The sequence below is a fragment of the Triticum aestivum genome, chromosome 5D (assembly GCF_018294505.1).
Source record: "Triticum aestivum cultivar Chinese Spring chromosome 5D, IWGSC CS RefSeq v2.1, whole genome shotgun sequence".
Taxonomy (NCBI): domain Eukaryota; kingdom Viridiplantae; phylum Streptophyta; class Magnoliopsida; order Poales; family Poaceae; genus Triticum; species Triticum aestivum.
In genome coordinates this window covers 155,688,427-155,714,114 of record NC_057808.1, presented here as the reverse complement: position 1 = coordinate 155,714,114, position 25,688 = coordinate 155,688,427, and positions in this window count along the sequence as shown.

Here is a 25,688-nt window from a genome sequence, read left to right as displayed (position 1 = left end):
ACCATAAATTGAATGATAACTTATTCATATTGAGCATCCATTGCCATATTCATGCTATTGATAAACCATCTCACTATGACATCATTTTGCATCGTGGTTGCATTGATCACATTCATAACACATTTGTGTGCACAATGAATGCTTTTGCTCCCATGAATGCTTTGCATATCATTCTATATCATCTTGATAAGCTTCATGCGCTTTGCCACGAACAACCTTGATGCAAGGACTCATTCTTACTTGATGGACAACTTGTGTGCGCTAACCATTGTATTTCCAAGTGTCATTTGTATTTGCTCTTTGCGCATGTGTACCACTCTGGAGACACCTTGGAGTACTTGGATTGCGCCATGTCTTCCACTTCGTCCAACTACAAGTCCGTCCACGACAACCGTCTCCATGGTGATGAGGTTTTCGATCCGAGGTCGGATCTTTTCCAAGGGAGGGGAGATGATGCAGAGCATCCTACGATCATCCCCATGTACACTCGAGCCTACGCCATTGGACCTAAGGTGAACTCGCTCCTTTCCGAATCTTCCCTTTCCGCATGTAAGACATGGATGCTACTTCAAGCGCGGACCTTGCGCATACTCAGATACACCCAAGGAGATCATGGAGAGCCCAAGGACCAAGGCCAAGTGTGCACGGGACTGAAGGAAGGAGAAGGAAGAAGAGCCATCTGCTACAGGCCCCGGACATCCGGCCCCAGCCCGGACATCCGGACCAGCCCGGATATCCGGCCCGACGCTCGGAAATCCTGCGCCCATCACAGAGCGGACCCGAAGCTGAACCCCGTCAGCCCGGACATCCGGCCAGAGGCCCGGATATCCAACTCTTCATGAGCCGCCGGACATTCGGCCCCCAGCCCGGACATCCGGCACCTTCCTGTGCGTAGAGAACGGGCGAAGGGCCCATGTATCCCCCCTCTCATTTACCCCTTCGTGGGCTAACACTATATATAGACCCCCACCTCCTCCTAGTTAGGGTTAGCATTGGTTTAGCTCATATGTGAGATAGAGCTTTGCTCACCCATTACAGATCTACTCCATGAGAGAGACCGCGGAACCTCTACGGAGACAATCCCCTTGGATTCAAGACCCCCTTTTGGGTGGCCCCATCAAGACCTCCTCACGGAGAAGAACCGGTTACCCTTTGTATCGTCCTTTGTTGGATTTGGATCTTGTATCTCCTCTCATGTTCCGAGGATCTAGCATATGTGTGACTATATCTTGTTGGTTTTGAGAGTTCCTCTTGTGTTTTCCCTCGTTTTCCCCTCGTGTTCTTCGTGTTCTTAGTTGGGATCCGCTCCTTCCGTGAAAAATCAGCCGTATAGGGTTCCACCCTACATCAGACCCCGAAGAGTACCTTTCATGGGCATTGAAGGTTGACAAAATCTTCCGCTTGCACAACTATGAGGAAGAGAAGAAGATCGCGATGGCATCCCTTGAGTTCCAAGATTAAGTCCTCATTTGGTGGGAACAAGTCATTGAGCACCGAGAGGCAAGAGGTGAACCACCCATCACAACTTGGGCAAAAATGAAGGATGTCATGAGAGCATGTTTCGTGCCAACCTATTACAACCGCGACCACTACAAGGAAATGGAGATTGCCATGTTACGAGCCAATGTCATCGAAGATGATGAGCAAACTATGGCACGTTTCTTGAATGGACTCAATCATCCCATCAAGAAGATCACGGACTTCCAACCATACTCAAACCTCATCGAACTAGTGCACCAAGCTACCAAGGCGGAACGTCAAGTGCAAGATGACTTCAAGTATGCCAAGTTCTCATCCAAGTCCTATGGCTTCTCCAACACCCAAGATTCAACGACTCCAACACCTTCTACCTCAACGAAGCCTGCTCCAAGCAATGGCGACAAGTCAAGCTACAAGAAAACTACGACAACCTCAAGTCGTCCACCTACTACAAGCAACTTCAAGCCAAGAGCTTCATCATCGTCTACTCCAACCAATGAGACCATCAAGACAAGTTCCTTCAAATGCTTCACATGCGGCGGCCGAGGCCACAAGTCCTTTGAGTGTACCAATAAACGCACCATGATCTTCAACGATGATGGTACATCGACTCCATGAGTGAAGAAGAAATGGAAGCCCCTGAGCAAGTGCCCATGCACCGGCAAGTGAACAAAGATGAAGATGATCAAGTCTTTTGTGACGAAGATCCGAGCCCCGCTCTTGTTGTCTCCAAGGTCTTGACACTTCAACATCAACAGGAAGAAGACCAAAGATGCCATATATTCCATACCAAGGCCGGCATCAATGGAAGGTCCGTCAAGGTCATCATCGATGGAGGGAGTTGTCATAACTTGGCAAGTGAAGAACTTTGCTCCAAACTCCAATTGGTCAAGATGAAGCACCCACATCCCTACAAAGTTCAATGGCTAAGCAACTCCGGCACTATCCAAGTCGAGCATAGGGTACAAGTTTCCTTCAACATTGGAGCTTACGAAGACACTTTGGAGTGTGATGTCGTACCAATGTCTGTTTGCAACCTTCTTCTTGGGAGACCATGGTAATTTGATCGAGGTGTCATCCACAACGGGCGAATGAATCACTATAGCTTCAAGATGAAGGGAAAGGAGTACGTCCTTCGACCTTTGTCTCCAAGCCAAGTGATCGCCGACAAGCAAGCCACCCATCGTGGAGGGAATCGTGAGAGAGCGAACCACCAAAAAGAGAGTGAGCGCCACAAGCCCAAATTGAGTGCCTCCACGGTGAGCGACAAGAAAAATCTAGTCCTATTTGCCACCAAAAGTGAGATGAGAGAAGTGTGTGAGAACCGATCAAGTGTCATGCACTATGTCCTTTTGTGCAAGGACGAGGCACAAAAGCTAACACCTCTCCCAATCTTCCTTTAGTGTTATCTTCTCTATTGCAGGAATTCCAAGACGTTTTCCCCGAGGAGCTACCTCCACTACGAGGCATCGAGCACCGAATCGACCTCATCCCCGGCGCACCCCTTCCTAAGAAGGCTCCTTACCGCGTCAACCCCGAGGAAACTAAGGAGATCCAACGGCAAGTACAACAACTCATTGACAATGGCCATGTTCGCGGAAGTTTGAGCCCTTGTGCCGTACCGGTAATCCTTGTTCCCAAGAAAGATGGTACATATCGCATGTGTTCCGATTGTTGTCCTATTAATGCTATTACTGTGCGTTATCGTTACCCCATTCCACGCCTAGATGATAAGCTAGATGAACTTAGCGGAGCCACCATTTTCTCTAAAATTGATCTTAAAAGTGGCAACTATCAAATACGCATCCAAGAAGGTGATGAATGGAAAACCGCATTTAAGACCAAATTTGGCTTATATGAATGGCTTGTTATGCCAATGGGTTTATCGGAAGCATCCGGTACTTTCATGCGAGTCATGCACTTTGTTCTTAGGCCCTATATTGGTGTATTTGTTGTAGTCTATTTTGACGATATTCTTGTTTTTAGCAAATCTCTCAAAGATCATGTCACCCATCTTAGAACCGTGTTGCAAACTCTTAGAAAAGAGCGCCTTTATGCTAATATGGACAAATGCCTTTTTGGTGTTGATAAGCTTGTTTTCTTGGGTTTCGTTGTGTCTTCTAAGGGTGTTCATGTAGATGAATCTAAGATCAATGTTATTGAAACTTGGCCTCAACCAACCAACTTGAAATAGGTGCGTAGTTTTCTTGCTCTAGCCGGTTTCTATCGTAGATTTGTGAAGGATTTTAGCACCATTGCTTCACCTTTACATGCTTTGAGTAAGAAGAATTCACCCTTTGTTTGGGGACCTTAGTCCTTGTGCTGTTCCTATTATTCTAGTGCCGAAAAAGATGGTACATTGCGTATGTGGGTTGATTGTAGAGGCATTAATAATATTACTATTCGTTATCGTCATCCTATTCCTAGGCTAGATGATATGCTTGATGAATTGAGTGGCTCTATAATATTCTCCAAAGTTGATTTGCATAGTGGATACCATCAAATTCGCATGAAATTGGTGGACAAATGGAAAACAACATTTAAAACTAAGTTTGGATTATATGAGTGGTTAGTCATGCCTTTTGGGTTAACTAATGCACCTAGTACTTTCATGAGATTAATGAACGAAGTTTTACGTGCTTTCATTGGACGATTTGTGGAAGTCTATTTTGATGATATACTGATTTATAACAGATCTTTGGAGGAACATTTGGAACATTTACGTGATGTTTTTATTTCTTTACGTGATGCACGTTTGTTTGGTAACCTTGGGAAGTGCACCTTTTGTACCGACCGAGTATCTTTTCTTGGCTATGTTGTTTACTCCACAGGGAATTGGAGTTGATAAAGCCAAGACTGAAGCTATTGAGAGTTGGCCGCAGCCCAAAATGGTCACACAAGTGAGGAGTTTCTTTGGACTCGCTGGTTTCTATAGGCGTTTTGTGAGAGATTTCAGCACCATTTCTCCACCTCTCAATGAGCTTACAAAGAAGGATGTGCATTTTGTTTGGGGTACCACACAGGAAGAAGCCTTCACAATATTGAAAGTTAAGTTGAGACATGCTCCGTTACTCCAACTTCCTGATTTTAATAAGACTTTTGAGCTTGAATGTGATGCTAGTGGAATTGGATCAGGAGGTGTGTTATTACAAGAAGGCAAACCTGTTGCATACTTTTCTGAAAAATTGAGTGGGCCTAGTTTGAACTATTCTACTTATGATAAAGAATTATATGCTCTTGTTCGGACCTAAGAAACATGGCAACATTATTTATGGCCCAAGGAATTTGTTATACATTCTGGTGATGAATCTTTGAAACACATTAAAAGGCAAGCAAAATTGAACCGTAGACATGCTAAATGGGTTGAATTCATTGAGACTTTCCCTTATCTCATTAAACACAAGAAGGTTAAAGAAAATGTTATTGCTGGTGCATTGTCTCGTCGTTATACTATGCTTTCACAACTTGACTTTAAAATATTTGGTTTGGAAACCATCAAAGATCAATATGTGCATGATGCTGAATTTAAAGATATATTGCAGAATTGTAAGAAAGGGAGAACATGGAACAAGTTCGTCGTTAACGATGGATTTGTGTTTGGTGCTAACAACTGCGACCTCTTCAAGAAACTCCAACTACTCATGCAAGGAACCAAGAGCGTTGAAGAGTACTATAAGGAAATGGAGATTGCCACGATACGAGCCAATGTCACGGAAGATGATGAGCAAACTATGGCACGTTTCTGGAATGGACTCAACCATCCTATCAAGAAGATCGCCGACTTCCAACCATACTCGAATCTCATCGAGCTAGTGCATCAAGCTACCAAAGCGGAACGCCAAGTGCAAGATGATCTCAAATATGCCAAGTTCTCATCCAAGTCATATGGCTTCTCCAACTCTCAAGCGTCAACAACTCCAACACCTTCTAGCTCAACCAAGCCATCTACAAGCAACGACGATAAGTCAAGTTACAAGAAAACTTCAACAAGCTCAAGTCATCCTCCTACTACAAGCAACTTCAAGCCGAAAGATTCTTCATCATCTACCCCAACCGATGAGACCATCAAGAAAAGTTCCTTCAAATGCTTCACATGCAGAGGCCGAGGTCACAAGTCATTCGAGTGCACAAACAAGCGCACCATGATCCTCAACGATGACGAAACCTATGACTCAATGAGTGAAGGAGAAATGGAAGCCCTTGAGCAAGTGGCCATGCACCGACAAGTGAACAACGAAGATGAATATGATCAAGTCTTTCGTGACGAAGATTCGAGCCCCGCTCTTGTTGTCTCCAAGGTCTTGACTCTTCAACATCAACAAGATGAAGACCAAAGATGCCATATCTTCCATAGAAAGGCCGGCATCAATGGAAGGTCCGTCAAGGTCATCATCGATGGAGGGAGTTGCCACAACCTAGCAAGTGAAGAACTTTGCTCCAAAGTCCAATTGGTCAAGATGAAGCACCCGCACCCATACAAGGTTCAATGGCTAAGCGACACCAGCACCATCCAAGTCGAGCATAGAGTACAAGTTTCTTTCAAGATCGGAGCTTACGAAGACCCTTTGGAGTGTGATGTCCTCCCGATGACCGTTTTCCACCTCCTTCTTGGACGGCCATGGCAATTTGACCGAGGTTGACGTCACGAAACATCTTAGGCCAAAATTAGTACTTGGAGAGTGTGGCAAATGTCTTGTCGCGTCCAAAATGTCCCATTAGTCCTCCGCCATGAGATTCTTGCAAAAGCAACAAACGAAGAGAAGAATCGGGGATGCATAGTTTGTTAGCTCTCATAAGATAACCATCTTTGATGTAATATCGTTCCCAAGATGTATGCGTCAAACATTTGGCATAAGGAATAGCAAAAGTAGGATCATGCTCATACAAGTCTTTTATATGCTCAAAGCCGATGACATTCAATTCAAGTTGAGTAAAGAGCATGCATATACGGGAAAGTGCATCCGCCACAACATATTCCTTGCCTTTAATATACTTGATGACATAAGGAAAGGACTCAAGGAACTCACTCCATTTAGCATGACGCTTGTTCAACTTAGTTTGACCCTTAAGATATTTAAGTTTTTCATGGTCGGTATGGATGATAAATTCATGAGGGCGAAGGTAATGTTCCCATTCATGCAAAACTCGCACTAAAGCATATAGCTCTTTGTCATAGATGGGGTTATTGAGTTTCGCTTCAGAAAGTTTCTCACTAAAATATGTTATGGGGCGCTTCTCTTGCGTTAACACAACTCCTATGCCATTACCACTAGCATGACAATGAATTTCGAAAGGTTTGTCAAAGTTGGGTAATGCAAGCACGTGAGCATGTGTAAGCAAATTCTTAAGCTCATTGAATGTGATATCTTGCGATGGTCCCCAAACAAAGGGTGCATTCTTGTTGCTCAAAGCATGTAAAGGTGAAGCAATGGTGCTAAAATCCTTCACAAATCTGTGGTAGAAACCGGCTAAACCAAGAAAACTACGCACTTGTTGCAAATTGGTTGGTTGGGGCCATGTTTTAATAGCATTGATCTTAGATTCATCAACATGAACACCCTTAGAAGATACGACAAAACCCAAGAAAACAAGCTTATCAACACCGAAAAGGCATTTTTCCATATTAGCATAAAGTTGCTCTTTTCGAAGAGTTTGTAGCATGGTGCGAAGGTGGGTGACATGCTCTTTGAGAGATTTGCTAAAAACAAGGATATTGTCAAAGTAGACAACAACAAATTCACCAATATAAGGGCAAAACACATAATGCATAAGACACATGAAACTACCGGGTGCTTCGGATAAACCCATAGGCATGACTAACCACTCATACAACCCAAACTTAGTTTTGAAAGTGGTTTTAAATTCATCACCCTCTTGTATGCGGATTTGATAGTAACCGCTTTTGAGATCAATTTTGGAATAAATAGTGGCACCGCTAAGCTCATCAAGCATATCGTCAAGGCGTGGAATGGGGTACCTATAGGGAAAGGTGATAGCCTTGATAGGTCTACAATTGGAACCCATGCGAAAGCTACCGTCTATTATTGGCACAAGAATGACCGGTACGGCACAAGGACTTGAACTTTCACACACATGTCCATGATCGATGAGATCCTTTACTTGCCTTTGTATTTCTTTGATTTCTTCGGGGTTGACTCGGTAGGGAGCCTTGTTTGGAAGTGGCGCTCCGGGGATGAGGTCGATTCGGTGCTCGATCCCTCGTAGTGGAGGTAGACCCGGAGGTAGCTTGTCGAGGAAAACATCTTGGAATTCCTGCAATACAGAAGATAACACTAAAGGTAGATCGTGAGAGGTGTTAGATGTTGGTGCCTCGCCCTTGCACAAAAGGACATAGTGCATAACACTTGATGGGTTCTCACAAACTTCTCTCATCTCACGTTTGGTGGCAAATAGGACTAAGTTCTTCTTGTTGTTCATTGTGGAGGCACTCAATTTGGGCTTGTGGCTCTCACTCTCTTTTTGGTGGCTCGCTCTCTCGCTATTCTCTCTACGATGGGTGTCGTGTTTTTCGGCGATCACTTGGCTCGGAGACATAGGTCGTAGTACATACTCCTTTCCTTTCATCTTGAAGCTATAATGATTTGTACGCCCGTTGTGGATGACACCTCGGTCATATTGCCATGGCCGTCCAAGAAGTAGGTGGCACACGGTCATCGGAAGGACATCACACTCCAAAGTGTCTTTGTAAGCTCCAATCTCTAAAGAAACATGTACTCTATGATCGACTTGGATGGTACCGGTGTCGCTAAGCCATTGAACCTTGTATGGGTGCGGATGCTTCATCTTGACCAATTGAAGCTTGGAGCATAGTTCTTCACTCGCTAGGTTGTGGCAAATCCCTCCATCGATGATGACCTTGATGGACCTTCCATTGGTGCCGGCCTTTGTGCGGAAGATGTGGCATCTTTGGTCTTCGTCTTGTTGATGTTGAAGAGTCAAGACCTTGGGGACAACAAGAGTGGGGTTCGAATCTTCGTCACAAAATACTTGATCATCTTCTTCTTTGTTGTTCACTTGTCGGTGCATGGACACTTGCTCAAGGGCTTCCATTTCTCCTTCACTCATTGAATCATAGGTTCCGTCGTCGTTGAGGATCATGGTGCGCTTGTTTGTGCACTCGAAGGACTTGTGGCCTCGACCTCCGCATGTGAAGCATTTGGATGAACTTGTCTTGATGGTCTCATCGGTTGGGTAGATGATGATGAAGATTTCGGCTTAAAGTTGCTTGAAGTAGGAGGACGACTTGAGCTTGTCGAAGTTTTCTTGTAACTGGACTTGTCGTCGTTGCTTGTAGATGGCTTGGTTGAGGTAGAAGGTTTTGGAGTCGTTGAAGCTTGATTGTTGGAGAAGCCGTAGGACTTGGATGAAAACTTGGCGTACTTGAGGTCGTCTTGCACTTGGCGTTCCGCTTTGGTAGCTTGATGCACTAGCTAGATGAGCTTCGAGTATGGTTGGAAGTCGGCGATCTTCTTGATAGGATGGTTGAGTCCATTCAAGAAACGTGTCATAGTTTTCTCATCATCTTCCGTGACATTAGCTTGTATCATGGCTCCATTTCCTTGTAGTACTCTTCAACGCTCTTGGTTCCTTGCTTGAGTAGTTGGAGTTTCTTGAAGAGGTCGCGGTTGTTGTAGTTTGTCATGAATCGTGCTCTCATGACATCTTTCATTTGCGCCCAAGTAGTGATGGGTGGTTCACCTCTTGCCTCTCGGCGCTCAATGACTTGTTCCCACCAAATGAGGACATAGTCTTGGAACTCAAGGGATGCCATTGTGATCTTCTTCTCTTCTTCGTAGTTGTGCAAGCGGAAGATTTTGTCAACCTTCAATGCCCATGATATGTACTCTTCCGGGTCATAGCTTCCGGTGAACTTGGGCATGGTGAACTTTAGCTTGCCGTATTGTTGCTCTTCATTGTGTTGGTGTCGGGGATGATGACGCCCATGTCATTGAGGATTGACAATCTCATGTTCCTCTTGGCGAGGAGGGTTGTCGAACTCATGTTGCTCTTGTCTTGGAGGATTTCCATTGTCGTGTTGCGCTTGTTGAACTTGATGTTCTTGGTGAGCTTGTGGAGGTGCTTGTTGAGCTTGTTGAGGAGCTTGAGGAACTTGATGATGCACACGTGATTGATAAATCCTTTCTTGAGCTTCGTCGCGAAGTGCTTCTTGATGTAGACGAGCTTGTCGGCCTCGGTTGGCTATGGCACGACTTGAATCTCGAAAAGCACGTTGCGCCTCAAGTGCTTCAGCTTCACAATTTTTGTTCTTGACGTTGTGCCTCGGCGTCTTGTGCATCTTGATGTTGTCGCGCTTGTTCCTCTTGTTCTTGTTGTCGTTGGCGTTGTCGTTCTTGTGCTTGCGCGAATGTAGCTTGATTTTGACGGTGTCGATGTTCTAGCACGCGAGCTTGCTCTTGAGAGTCGTTGTCGTGTATAGGATTGCGGTTTGCTTGACGATCTTGATGCGCGGCACGACGAAGAGTGTTCGATGTCGGGGTACTTGAGCCGGAGATAGTGTCGTCGGAGTGTCGACTCGAGCGGCTCCTTCTTGAGTAGGAAGAAGTGGTAGAAGAGCGGTTGACCAACAAGGCACGAATCTCATCCATTCTTGCGTCATTCTCATGCTTGTGCTTGTCGAGCTTTTTGTCGAAGTAGTCTCTTGTACGTTGCTCGGAGAGTCGCAAGTCGGTGGCGTGGTTGTCGATGCGGTCGCTCATTGCTAGTTGCTCTTCATGCAAAGCTCGTTGTGTACCAAATAGGTGTAGTTCGGTGACGTAGTTGTTCGGGTCATCGTCTGGCTCAAGGAAGAGTGGGTTGGTAGAAGTACTTAGCCTATCCATCATTCCAAACAAAGATATGTAAGTGGGAGAAAGATAAGAACTTATACCACATGTACCTTGACCGATGTTGAAGATGGATCAAAGATCACTCCAATGTGTAACAAGGAAATAGCACAATTGGTACCAATTCTTATCGGTTTCTCACACCTACACAAGTAAAAGCTTATAGTGGAGCTCGGTTAGGATGGTGGCACAAAATTTTATGCAATTGTAAGTGAGACTCAATAATGTTGGAAAAGATTCACAAATTTGCAAATGCAACAAGTAGACCAATAGCAAAATGTGGTACACGGAAACGCACACGCAAATAGATAGGTGGGGTCGTACAACCAAGGGGTGAGCCAAAATGTGGACTCCACGAAAATGCTTGTGTTGCACAACACTAGAGAAACGCTAGCACGATTGCCCAATTGGTGGATACGAACTTGTGCACAACCTACTAAGCAAAAATGCAACGACTTCTATCCCAAGTATGCTATATATATGGTATACTGATGATATGATCCAAGATGATCGAGTATGACAATCTTAATGTTGTATGATGCTATGGTTCTTGCTTATAAGCTCTTTGCTTATCTTTCCTTTGTGCTTAAAAGCTTGTTTGGCTCTTTGTTGTTTGAGCTCTTTTCTCATGCAATGCTTCACGAACCAAGATAGCAATTGTGTATGCGATGACAATTTGTGACACAAGAGATGATACCAAGGTATGCAACACGATGATGGTATGTATGCTATGGGAAGTATGATCACTAATGTGCACAAGTCACGTTGCCGTAAATACTCAACGGCTAGTCTCGATGGGTAAGCTACGTAAAAGTAAGGCTATGGTGGTTATCAATGCAAATAGCAACAATGTATGATGATATCACGATACCAAGATGATACCAAGGTCAAGTTGATACCACAATGATGTAGTCGTTCCTAGTAGTCCTTGGTGAAGATGAGCGGTGGTGATGTTGATGTCGAACCGTACCTAGATAGCCGAAACACAATTGGACACGGAAACCACAACTCAAATTCTGAAAGCAAAACGGGACAAAATTGTCGGAGTTGGTAGCGGGAAAGGCTATGGTGGTGCTATGCGGAAGTGGTGGTGCTATGCGGAAGTGGTGGTGGTATGCAGAAGTGTATGTGGGCACCGGCACAAAATTGGTCGAAAGTTAGGTGTAAAAATAGCGGTGGATGGAAGTGCTGCTATCAGGGGCCGGATGTCCGGGCTGGACGCCGGATGTCCGGGCTGTCGGGCCGAATGTCCGGGCTTTGGATCCGTGGACAAACTTGATGAACACCGCGTGGAGAGGTCAAATCCGGGGCAAAATTCGGAAGATTTTGTGGATGGAAATTGGGGAAAGGAGGCGGAAAATCTGGATCTACCTGCAACACACAAAATCCGCGGATCAAATCCAACAAAACTTCATCACACCAACAAATCACAAAAAAAAAATTGGGGCTATTTTTGTGGGGCAATTTTTGAATTAGGAACAAAATCAACAAAACTAGGCTAGAAAACAAAGAGAGGGGGCTCCGAAATTGTGATCAACGTGGCTCATGATACCAAGATGATGTAGGGTGGAACCCTCGACGGCCGATCTTTCACGAAAGGAGCGGATCCCAACTAAGAACACGAAGAACACGAGGGAGATCATAAGGGAAAACACAAGAGAAATCACTAAACCAACAAGATATATTCACACATATGCTAGATCCTTGAAACACAAGGGGAGATACAAGATCCAAAGTCAACAAAGGACGATACAAAGGGTAACCGGTTCTTCTCTATGAGGATGTCTTGATGGGGCCACCCAAAAGGGGGTCTTGAATCCAAGGGGATCGTCTCCGTAGAGGGGCCGCGGTCTCTCTCGTGGAGTAGATCCGTAATGGATGAGCAAAGCTATCCTCACATATGAGCTATACCAATGCTGGCCCTAGAAAGAGGGAAATGGGAGAGTATATATAGTCTAGGGGGGCGAAAGGGTACATGGGCTTTGGCCCTTTACTATGCGCAGACAGACGGGGCCGGATGTCCGGGCCTTCCCGAAGGGTCGGATGTCCGGGCTAGGAGGCCGGATGTCCGGGCTGGTGGAGGCAGCTTCTGTAGGTTCTGGTGTATGGCGCCGGATGTCCGGGCTTCTGGCCGGATTTCCGGGCTCGGGCCGGATGTCCGGGCTGGGGCCGGATGTCCGGGGCCTGTAGATGTTGGGCGGTTGGGAGGCTACTCCAGGGGCCGGATGTCCGGGGTCCTGGCCGGATGTCCAGGGCCTGGGAGATGTTCTTGACTCTTTCTGTTGGTTCTCTTCATCCATGGACTTTGCGACTTGTCCGTCTTCATGTACATCTCCGGGAGGGTCCTCTTGACACCTAATCATGCATAGCATATCGGACTTAGGTAGTAGCCATGTCTCGAGTGGATCATGTGTGATATCACTAAGGAAAGAAGTCACCTCGTTCTTGAGAGCTCTAGCTCGTGCTCGTGTCATGGGTCCTCTTCTCTCTTGATGAGATGATGGTAGGTCCATGGGGATGACTGTAGGATGCTCCGCATCAATTTTTAAGCAAAACAAATGTATCCAATTTAGGTAGCATCATATTCTCATGAACATTAGAATCATTACCAAGAAATGAAAGTACCTGGTAGTTTAATTGGCATGCGCGAGCTCTAGTAATTGGTCTAGTATATGTAACAGTAGGGGCTGTGGGTATAACAATGGTATTGATGTCCTCATCATCCTCCCCTTCTTGAAATGAAGTCGTCCTCGACGGAAGCTCATCTTCCTCACCCAAATAAGGCTTCAAATATGCAATGTTAAAAGTGGGACTAACCTCAAAATCTGCAGGTAGCTCAAGTTTATATGCATTATCATTTATTTTCTCCAACACCTTAAAAGGACCATCAACATGTGGCATTAGCTTTGATTTGCGCAAATCAGGAAATCTATCCTTACGCAAATGTAACCAAAAAAGTTCTCCAGGTGCAAACACAACATGTTGTCTACCCTTATCTCTAGCAAGTTTATATTTAGAATTCATAGGCTCAATGTTTTCCTTAGTTAACTCATGCATTTTTAAAATCAATTCAGCACGTTGTTTAGCATCAAAATTAACCTTCTCCGAAGATGGAAGAGGCAACAAACCAATTGGTGCACGAGGTAGGAAACCATACACAGTTTCAAAAGGGCACATCTTAGTAGTACAATGCAATGAATGATTATAAGGAAATTCAATATGAGGCAAGCATTCTTCCCACATTTTCTTGTTATTCTTCAAAATAGCCCTAAGCATAGTAGACAATCTTCTATTGACTACTTTAGTTTGTCCATCAGTTTGGGGGTGACAAGTAGTACTAAAAAGTAGTTTAGTCCCCAACTTAGCCCATAAACATCTACAAAAGTGGCTAAGAAATTTAGTATCACGATCTGAAACAATAGTATTTTGGCACACCATGCAAGCGAATAATTTCACGAAAGAACAAATCAGCAACATTAACAGCATCATTGCTTTTATGACATGGTATAAAGTTTGGCATTTTCGAGAACCTATCCACGACAACAAAGATGCTATCCCTCCCCTTCTTTGTTCGAGGTAAACCTAAAACAAAGTCCATAGATATATCCTCCCAAGGAACACTAGGTACAGGCAAAGGCATATATAAACCATGAGGATTGATTCGTGACCTAGCTTTTTCACATGTAGTGCAGCGAGCAACAAAACGCTCAACATCCCGTCTCATCTTTGGCCAAAAGAAATGTGTAGCAATGTCACATCCCTAGCTTCTGGCAATGCACTAGGCTAGCCTCATGAATGTCATCATGTTTAAATTTCAGTTAAACTTGAAATGGGGATGACAGAAACCCCCAGCACCCCCTTAATCCAACTAGGGTTTACCGAAATCTTTTTCAATGAAACTGAAATGCCCTTCTAAAATGTTCCTCATCTTTGCCTTGGTCTAGAACACCTGACAAAAATGGTGCACATTTTTCTAGGACACATAAGTTCACTGAATTAAATCATATGCTATTTGTAATTGGGCATTTAAATGCTATATAATAATTTAAATGCTCAATTAATTCTGAACTTAAGTGAGGGCTGTTGGGAATATTCCAACCAGATCCCACAATTATTTTCAGGATTTTTGGAAACGTTCTGGTATTTTTAATAAAGCCCAGAAGTTACAGAGAAATAGAAAAACATTAACAAAAGAGAGAGAGAATATCTGGCGCTTACCTGGCCGGCCTGGCACTGTAGCAGCCCACCAGGCCCATCTGCCAGTCGCCCCCCACCTCGCGCCAGAAGGACGCGAGGCGTGTGTTCGCCGTACGCCGGCACGCGCCCGTGCCACCTCCCGCTTCCGCCGCTTCTGGAGCCAGCCCCGAGTGCCACACACTCCCCCTCGCCCCCTGCGCCTCTCCTCTCTCCCCCTGGACCCCAACCCCTCCTCTGCTCCCCTCTCTCGCGCACCACCGAACGGAGCTCGTCGCCGCTCGCCGTTGCCGCGACCACAGCCTCCGCCGTGCCTCTCCGACGCGACCTCGAGCTCCGCCGTTGACCCCTACGCCGTCTCCACCGAGCCACGCGATGGGAAGAGCCTCGGAGCCCGTCCCGGACATCTTCTTCGTCCTCGGGTCACCGAGATCTCCGGCGACCCTGCGCTGCCCCCGAGGCACCCCCGGCCTCGTCTCCGCCTCGGTTGGATCCGCTGTGAGCTCCTTCTGCGTCCCCTGTGCTCGCCCCCTCCGTTCCCGTCCCCTAGCTCCGTCTTCCACCACAGCCGAAGCTCGCCACCGCCGTGCCTTGTCGCCGTCGTGGCCAGAGCCACAGTGGCTCAAAGCTGGGCACACTACCGTGCTCCAGACCTCACCAGGAGCACGTAGCACACAACAGCGCCTCCCCTAGTGCCCTACATCGCCTAACCCGCCGTTGGCCGAACTCCGGCCGCCGTGGACATGCTCACCGTGGTCGTTCTCGGCCACCCCAGCACCTCCCACCACCACTGTTCGACGCGCGCCACTGCGTGCATTCGAACGCAACTAACCGCGATCGAAATGATGCCCTGTGGCTCGTTTCTGAAGCCCACCGCCGCGTCTGTCATTGCCGGCATCGAGCCGCCGGCGAAGTTGAATCGTTTGACCTGGGGTTTGACCCCCCAGGGTCACTAACGTGTGGGCCATGCCCCTGTTTAAGTTAGGTGTTAGATTAGTTAGCGCTAATTAACTTAGGTAATTGACCGACTCACTGACATGTGGGCCCAGGCCCTAAATAACCTAGATTAGTGCTAACGTAACACTAACTAACTCTGTTAGTTAGTTGTTACACGGACATGTGGGTCCCAGCCATCAGGTTTGACCTGGGCAGGCGCCTTTGACCTGCTGACATCACCCCAACGTCATGCTGACGCAGTTAACCTTTTTCTGGATCTATTCTTATACAGGATGTGTCTTTAACCTTGCTGTTTAAGTGAAACAAGCTAATGCATTAATATGACTTCATATCATGGGCTTTCATTTGAATCTTTGATTCAAATGGACTCAAACCAACCTGTTTTAGAATGCATTAGCCAAACACACCCATATTGCCATGTCATAGCATGCATCATATTGTTGCATATTGCCATGTGATGATTGTGTTCCGATGTGTCTTTCGTGGTAGGTTCTGCCTCCGTCAGGCAAGCAAAACCCCCTTGTTCATTCTGATACAAACCCACTCTCTCGTTCCTGCTCTCTTTTACTGCATTAGGATAACAACGATTCATCTGTTACTTGTTGCGGTAGTTGAACCCCTTATCCTCTGCATGACCTGTCATTGCCACAGTAAATAGATGAAACCCACTAGCATGAGTAGGAGTTGTTTGAGCCCTGATGTGCCTACTCATTCATGCTTGTTGCCGTGCCTGCTATTGCTTAGAGTTGTGTTAGGTCTAATTCATCGGGGATGAATCGGAAGTGTGTGAACATGTCCTACTGTGTGAGTTAAGTGTGTGAACACGATTTGGTAAAGGTAGCAGTGAGAGGCCATGTAGGAGTACATGGTGGGTTGTCTCATTGCAGCCGTCCTCAGGAACTGAGTTCTGTGTTTGTGATCCATGAAAAGCTACTACCACACGTTGGGCCCTGAAATATGACCCCACTCGACTTATTAACCCCCCTTGTCCTCTGTCTAGGAGTTGCAAGTAGTTTCTGGTGTTTGTAGTATGCTGGAGGCCGTGAGCAGCGCTGACCCGAGGGGTGGGCTGTGATGCGGTAGGCATGTGGCACGGTGTACCGAGCGCCCGTTTGGTGTCTCGGGAACCCTGCACACATCGTTTGGGGCTGTGAGCGAAACTCCGGCCGGATCTCCTCGCGGATGGAACCCGAATAGGCGATAAACCTGGACTAGAGACTTGTGTGGTTAGTTAGGTCGTGGTCTACACCCACGTCGGCTTTCGCTTGAATTCTGCCGAGCACATGTCGTGTGCAGACGCTAAGTGGTGGAAACATGTGTGAAGAAGTACACCCCTGCAGGGTTATACATGATCTATTCGAATAGCCGCGTCCACGGTAAAGGACTTCTGGGTTGCCTATAACAGTTCATAGACAAGTGAAAGTGGATACTCTAAAATGCGCAAGATAAGCGTGAGTGCTATGGATGGCGTTCTCGTAGGTAGACGGGAGCGGATCCATAGTGGTGTATTGATATGGTGAATATGTGGACTCGTGTGCGCCACCTCAAAAGAGTTACTTGCAGTCATAGTTTTAGGATAGCCATTGAGTGAAAGCTGGCTTGTTGCAGTCAAACTCCACCACCCCCTTTGTTGATACTGATGCATATGTAGCTAGTTCTGGTGTAAGTCTTGCTGGTGTAAGCCTATTTTATGTTTTGCAGACAGACGTCAGTCTCGCTAGTAGTTCCGTGTGGACTTCGACGTTTAGCTTGATACCTCAGCTACGATATTGTGCCCTCGGCAGGATCTGGTAGATAGTCAGGCTTCTCAGCCTTTTTCATTTGTAGATGTCTGTACTCAGACATGTTAAGGTTCCGCATGTGCTTTGACTTGTATGCTCTGAATGTTGGGTCATGAGACCCATGTTTGTAATATCACGCTCCTCGGAGCCTAATGAATAAATACTTGAGTCGTAGAGTTACGCTGTGATGCCATGTTGTATTTACACATATCGAGCATATTGTGTGTATGATTGAAATTCTTGGTATGTGTAGGATCCGACAACCTAATTGTTTATCCTTGGTAGCCTCTCTTATGGGGAAATGTAGTCTTGTGCTTCCATGAGCCATAGTAGTCCGCTACAGCCCGGTTCACCGGAGTCCTGCTAGCCCAGCACTACTGCTCCGGAACACTTGACTGGCCGGCATGTGATTCACTTCGTTCCTGTGTCTGTCCCTTCGGGGAAATGTCACGCGGTGACATCCGGAGTCCTGCCTAGCCTGCTACAGCGCGGTTCACCGGAGTCCTGTTAGCCCAGTGCTACAGCCCGAATTCGCACGCTGCTGACCGACATGCTCGATGTTGATTCATGTATGCCTGTCCCCGTAAGTTAGTGCCACTTTGGGTTCACGACTAGTCATGTCGGCCCGGGTTCTCTGTCATATGGATGCTAGCGACACTATCATATACGTGAGCCAAAAGGCGCAAACGGTCCCGGGCCATGGTAAGACGACACCCGTGGGAATACCGTGCGTGAGGCCGCAAAGTGATATGAGGTGTTACAGGCTAGATCGGTGTGACTTAGAATCGGGGTCCTGACAGCTTTGGTACCAGAGCATGACTGCCTGTAGGATTACCAAGCCAAACTGGTCGAAGTTGAGTCTAGAAATGCTTTAGTTATATAAGGGAATTGATTGTGGAAGGGAACGTAAGGCTCTTTTTACTCCTTTACCTTATGCCCTTCTGATCTAAGTCATCCTCTTCTTTTCTACGGGGTTTAAGAACTAGGCTTCTCATCTTTCTATCAGGATCACGTGTTGCTAACCCGTAGAATCTTAGGATTGTTGGTTCTAGGCCTCAGTTTAGTTTCTACTACTTTTAGTATGTTGTCAGTTGAACCAGAACCTTGATATGATGTTGTTAAGTGACTATGCTAATCCTCGTGAATGTTTCAAATCTTTTTCTGAGCATTTACAGCCGTTATGCTGTCCGAGTCATCCCAGGTTTCTAAATAGTCTGATGCATTTCCAAATCCTTTCCATGTTCCTGATGTCCATTTGGGCCAGATTAATCGCACTAATCGGTGAGTTGAGGTACTCTGTTGCCTTGACATATATGTTGGAGCTATTATTATGACCCTAGGTGTTTTAGGGAGTCACCTAGTAATCTAGCCATGTTTTGTGTTCCCGGTGTGATAAGTCTGGCCACCATTCTCGAAAGCATCCCGTCATGCCATTTAGTAGTAGGTATTCTATTCCTGGGTTCTTGAACCCGAGATTCACCCTACTTACCTCATGTTGATAGTGTTGCTAGTTCCATTAGGATATTAGTAACCTTTGCGATAGTCCTCAAGGTTCGTGGTACATCCTTCTTCCAATTACCATGAACCATCTTGGCAGGAGTTCTTTTAAACCAAAAGGTAACGACCAGAGTGCTCTTGTTGAGTTCTCCATTCTATATTGTGAATCTAGCAGTTCTACCCCTTTCCGCATGGGTTATCCGGAAGAAATGTTGAGCTTCGCTCGACATACTAATCTATGCATCCACAACTCAGAAAATCGTATGTTCCTTGAGTTGTCCCTCCTTAGTTGTTTCTGACCTTCGTCTATTAATTGATAGTCGAGGGTATATCATTGCATTCGTTCATCAAAGTCTATTATTCTTGTGGTCCATCAAGCCGTTCTATTTCAGAATGACTAGGAGAAACAAACTCCAGTACCTCATCCATATCCAGGGCTGGGTCAAAGCAGTTGTATTCTGCAGATCAAAATGCAACCCAACTTTTGGTTCTGTTCTACCCTGAAGTATTACCCACTTTATGTCAGGAACGCCATGAGAATTGCACCTTCTCTTATGAATTCTTGACGTAGTGATACTTCTCGCCATCATTATTCATTCCTTGGTGTCGTGTTGTCGCAACCGGAATGCTGACAAGTTAATCGTGATGTGTGAAATCAATACTCCTAGCAACTGTGTTGCTTGGTAGTTAATGGACAATAATCTTATCCTTAGCGTGTTGATTATTGAATCATCACCCTAAGGTTTATCGTGCTACCTAGTCCTTATTTCCGGTGCACTCTTCGATCAATGAGTTAGGATTATTCAATCCCTTGCTTATTTGATCATATCGTCTTGCTCTGAAAAGCAAGATTGTTCTCGAGCTTAGTAACATATCGGTGGTTCGTGATGTTCCGAATATCTTCTCGGAAGTATTACCAGGTTGTCACCTGACCGCTATGTCGAGTTCGTGATCATGTTGGTTTTCCTCCAAACCACACATTCTCCAAGAATCTGTGTGGGATACCCCCTGAGCTAGTTGGTTAAGCCAAACAACAACTTGGAGAGTTGGAAGATAAAAGCTTGTCTGACTTAGTTCATGTTAAGGGATATCATTTTGTGTGTGTGTGTGTGTGTTGAAGAAAGATGATATCTCCATCGATTGGTCCTCGTGATCAGTTGTTGGATCTATTGCCTTGTCAAAATTTTGACTTGAGTATGGGCTATCGTCAAGCCAAATCAGAACCAACGATGTTCGTAATGTTGTCTTACTCGTCGTTGATCCCTCGAGCATACACCATTACATCTTTGGTCTGACCAATGCTATCACCGTGTTCACATGATGGTGGAAGTCCAGTGATATGGAAATTCCGATGAGTTGTTGTTGAGCCCATCAGCAGCATTTTGTCTCCACCATGATTCATGTTGAACATCAACCTAGTGTTGAATATTTTGTCAACAATGCCTTTGTGTTCCGTTCATGAAGCTTATGCTTGAATGGAAGAAGTGACTTCCTCGAATTCATGTGCATTTGGTGCATGTTGCCGCCGTGAGTTCGAGAAAGCTTTGTTTTTGTTTCCTCGGGAATCATCCCAAATCAGTCATGCATACGTGCGAAGTATTCTATGGTTTGGTAGATTAATTACCTCCACTCCATTCGTATTCCTAGCACACCAAGCCACTGGTTGATTTGTTCAAAGATAATAAGTTCTAAGTGCTAGTCCTGAAGGTACCAGATGGATTTGTACAAGATTCCGTTATCCTCGATGATGGTTCCCAACCAGAACTCGGTAGTATTTTTTATTATAAGACTACTATAGTCATGCTTGTCTGGGACAGCGTGTTCACATGTTGTGGCAAAACCCGCTCATGTTTTGGAGCTTGCTATCGTAGTTCATCTCCCGAGAGTCTCGCAACGTTATCTCGTTGATTTGTGTTGCAACTCTTCCTTTCAGACATGTGAGTCTGAAGTATCCTAATTCTAACCAGATCTGAATCTCAGGTAGATATGATGGTTGGAACACTCCCAACATTTGCATTTTGTTCCCAGCTTGCACCCCATCGTGCCAATTTTCCATGGGATGCCCTTCTCAGCAGTTGCTGTCTAGGATCATCTTTAGAAGTGGTCCTACCATGGGTTCCATCCATTTCCAATGATAAGCAAATCATCCATCGCGTTGTCTTCAACAAGGCAGTCCACATCATCCATTCTAGCCCGAGTATGTCGTTCTCTCGAACTCCGTCAAACGATCGTTTGTGAATTGCCTTAGGTTGGTATAGAGAGTTTCAATGATCGATGTATCAAAAGTAATTCTTTTTGCCACTCAAGGGAATAATTCTACCAGTCATCTTCCCAAAGGTGCCCCGTTTGTTCCGAAGTGCAACCAACTCCTTACTACGTTGACACTGTTCACCACCCTCCTAAGTGTGGAAATTCCGCTACTCATTTAAACCTTGCCATATGCTCATTTCCATCATTCTTGATGTGTGTATCGTGTCTTAGCTCAAGAGATGTTATGTGTCTCACTTCATGAGCTGATCGTCAGTTGCTCGATCTTTGAGGAGATCAGTTCCGTAGAATTTCTTTCTGTCATCGTCATGTTGGATGAAGTTCTCAGAGCATGACATCGAGACAAAGATCGTGATCGAATCAACGTTCTTATGAAGTGCAACCTGGATCATGAAGATTGTGTTAGTTTGCGTTCCCCCTTCCATCTTACCCTACGCTTGAATCTTGGGACGAGATTCTTGTTTAGTGGGGGTGAGTTGTCACATCCCTAGCTTCTGGAAATGCACTAGGCTAGCCTCATGAGTGTCATCATGTTTAAATTTCAATTAAACTTGAAATGGGGATGACAGAAACCCCCAGCACCCCCCTTAATCCAACTAGGGTTTACCGAAATCTTTTTCAATGAAACTGAAATGCCCTCCTAAAATGTTCCACATCTTTGCCTTGGTCTAGAACTGTGGGGACTCCGACTCATAAGTCGTGATCACCGAATGCACGTGCACAGTGATCCCAGAGATCAATGCTCACTGAACACACAGAAGCTGAAAAAACAAGAGTCTTACATCCATACATACCGTCTTACAAAAATTATGACCATTATGGTCAAGTCTTACATAGATAAAGCCATAAGGGCTGAGTACCAAATAAACATAAGCAGCGGAAATCTTCGTCGATAAGTAGAACCCATGCCATCTGCCTTAACCCTACAGGCATTCTGATTGGGGAACGTCCTAGTCCGCATGTTCGTCTCCAAGGAACTCTTCTTCGAACTCCTGTTCTCCCATGCATGGCCAATTAAATAACTAGTGGCAAGCCAATGTGTACTTTGAATGTACTCGCAAGCAACCCATGTTTCGGTTCAAGATACAACAATGCATGATATAGGTAAATTTTGCAGAAAGCTAGTTTTGTTGTGTTATGACATGTTCAATAATTGGTAAAACATGCATCATACGAATTCAAGTAACCATAGGAACTGGTTACAGATATCAACATAAATGGAGTGGGCACCATCCCAACTCAATCATGTCAAGTCCTTTGACTTGACCCAAGTAGTTCTTCCCACTTATCCAATCACACCCACTGGTTTGTAAACATGAGGATGTAGCCCAAGAGCGGTTACCCAACTGTCCTTGACCGTGGACACGGCTATTCGAATAGTTTTACACTCTGCAGAGGTTGCACACTTTACCCACAAGAACCGGGGAACTTCCGTGTCATCCACGACCCGCGGTACCTCAAGTACCCGGGGTAAGCACTCGATCACTATCTTTCCATAGACACACTAACATAGAGTCCACTCGATTGGTAGTAACCCCCATGCCCAACATTTCACATCTTAAAATTGTGGAGCCTCTCTCCCATATTCATCACATACTACAAGCACGGGGTACCAACGGTGTGTCCGGTGCCCTCTGAAAACAGTCATGGTCGCCCTACCTGGCACGACCCCGTCCTGAGAGAGGGCAACAACAACTCTCCCGTCACTAGTAATGCGGGATCCAAGCTAGTATCGGCCTAGGTAATCAATAATGCCCTTTCCCATATAAGGGTAGAGTGGTTGCGCATGTAGGGTTGGAATAACGGTCGCAACTTAAACCAATCTGTTTTGAAAACAACACACACACTTGCCTCGGTACACCACTTCGTCATCAAGTGGTTACCCAACTCATCATCTCCTTCGGGCATAAATGGCACCCGACAGGGTTTTCGGAAAGTCTTTTGAAAATACTTTGCCTCCCTCACCATGCATATTCCCGTCCCTTTTAGCGTAGCAACTACTTTAGCATCCTATCTACTCCCACCGGCATAACCCTCATAAGGAGGTAGGGTCATGCACAATGCAAGTATCAACGAGGAAGTAACGGAGGCAACCCATCAAGTGGTTACCACCTCATCATGATTCCGTTGCAACAACAATATGGTGCTCTATGACATGCATAAAAAAGGTTTCATAGACATGGTCAAAGGGCTACTTGCCTGGCTCAGCAAAGCCTTCTGGGTCTTCAAAGTCTTCTGGTCCAACTCCTTCGTCAGCAACGCAATCTATCGTTGCAAGATAATAACGAGAAAAATAAGGCAATAATAAAACAGAAAAACCAAAGTGCTTAGAAAAATGTCAACTCCTTTTTGTTAAATACTAGGTTTAAACTAAGGAGGGGAAAATTCTTAGTTTTGGATTTGGAGCTACAGGGACAGAGCAATGGATTTTTAAACAAGGATTTAATTGCTCAAATTTGAATTTGAATTTGAGAAGTACAGAAAAGTTGGTTGGGCATGTATGAAAACTACACCATTAAATAGGTGGGATTTTTACAAGATTTTTGGAACTGGAATTATTGCATTTGGATTAATATTTAATCCTGTGGAATTTTTCGAAAAGGGACAGAAAAAGAAAAAGAGAAAGGGCACTGTGCCCGCTGGGCCAGAACAGCTGCAGTGCAGCAGGCCCAGAGGGGAAAAGGCCCAAGCGAGCTGGCGCGCGCGCGCGCCAGGTTTTCAAACCTGACGGGCGGGGCCCAGGCATCAGCGAGAGAGAGAGACGATGGAGGGGAGAGGCCGACAGGCGGGGCCCGCCTGTCATCCCTAACCCCGAGTCCAGACGGCCGGCGAGCTCACCGGCGACGATGCAGGGCACGGCGAGGTCGGGCGAGGGCACGACTGGGCTCAGCATTGTGTCGCCGTTCGGGTGGAGGTGGAGTTGGTCACCGGAGCTGCCTGGTTCGCCGGCGACGAGGTCACGCGGCGGAGGTGCTTCGGGCGTCGGTGGTTCCGGCCGTTCCCGGCTGCAAAAGAGTGGGGGAAAGGGAGGGGAAGGGTCAGTGGTGCCGCGCGGTTCCAGATCGAGAGAGAACGGGGGCGGAGGAGGCCTGTACCGCGCGAATGCCGACGAGCCGAGGCGGCGGAGCTCGAGCTCGATCTCGAGCTCAAGCGGCTCTGGAGACAAATGGGTGGTGCGGGAGGTGGATTAGGAGTGTGGGGGAGCGACAGGGAGTGAGAGAGAGGCTCGGGGTCGCCTCATATAGGCTGGCCGAGGTCCACCGTAGGCACGGCCTATGGGTGCCCGTGGGATCGGCTCGGGTGGCCGTTAGAGAGGGAATGGAGGGCTCGGGGGTGTTCGTGGGAGTGGTCTAGGGTGCCAGGGAGAGAGAGGAGGAGTGGGACGAGCTGTGGGCGGCCACAGGGGCGGCGCGAGCATTGGCCGAGCGGGGCGGTGTTCTGGCGCCAGCTGCAGGAGAGAGAGGAGGGCGCAGGAGCAAGTGGGCGGCCTGCTGGCGTGGAGCGGACGTCGAGGGGCATCGACTGGCGCGCGGGGGAGGCTCGAGGTGGCCGGGAGACGCAGCGTCAATGGTCAGGTGCCCTGCCAGGCGCTCCAGAGCGCGACTTTGGCCGACATCCGCAGCTTTCCCGCGTCCGCGCGCGTCCACTTGCGTCTGGCAGCTGAAGGAGGCGTGGGCAAAAGCTGGGGAGAGCCTTGGATGCTCTGAAAAGATGAGGGGAGAGAAGGAGGCTGAGAGAGAGGGAGGAATCTACTGTCCAGAGAAGAAAAATGGGGTTCTCCCCCCTTCATCATTGCTTCCTCGGGCAGCAAGCACACAAGTGCTAGAGGGGGACTAGGAGGGGTCGTGGTAGAAAGTTGAGCCTACGGAGACTAGTGGAAGACGCCAAAAATGGGATTTTGGTAAAGTGGGAGAAGGAGTTTGATGCAGATTTGGACAAGTAGATGATTTCCATTTGCCATGAGACTCCACAGGGTGAAATGTCACATATAATTAGGGCCTTCCACCAATTTGGAGCTTATTTGGGCAAAGTTGCCGATGCAACTTTTGTAAACCCTAGAAATTAGCAGAAATGAACCTGTGTAGATCTAGTTGAGCAATTCATTTCTCCTTGATGCACCACTTGGTGTAGAGGCCTCATTTGGTCATGTGAAAGTTGGGGTCAAGGAGAGAAAGTTGGTAGTACAAAGTTGCTCAAATTTGATTCTAGTCAGAGAGGGTTTTGGGGCATTTTGGTGAACCAAACTGACCTTAATTGAGACGAGGCTTTGCAAGGTGATCACAATATGCACTTGTGACTTGCTGGATTTTCCTTGGATTTTTATGAAAATATTGCCTGTAGAAATATTTCAAATCTTTGAAATGGGCAGAAATGGTTCTGGGAGGTTTTGTCCAATATTTTGAACATGACCATGTGTTGAAACTCTTATATATGGAAAATATATGTCCACTGAGTTCCCCTGATTTTTGTCATATATTTTTCAAACAATAAAATAATTTTTCCCTATTAAATACAATTTGTGGCCTTAAGAAAAAACTTTTAAATAAAATTGGAAAATTAATTTTAAAATTATATTTTTGTGGTTTATGGGAATCCTATATCTAATAGGTTTCCAATATACTCTTTGAAATATTTTTCATATCCCAAA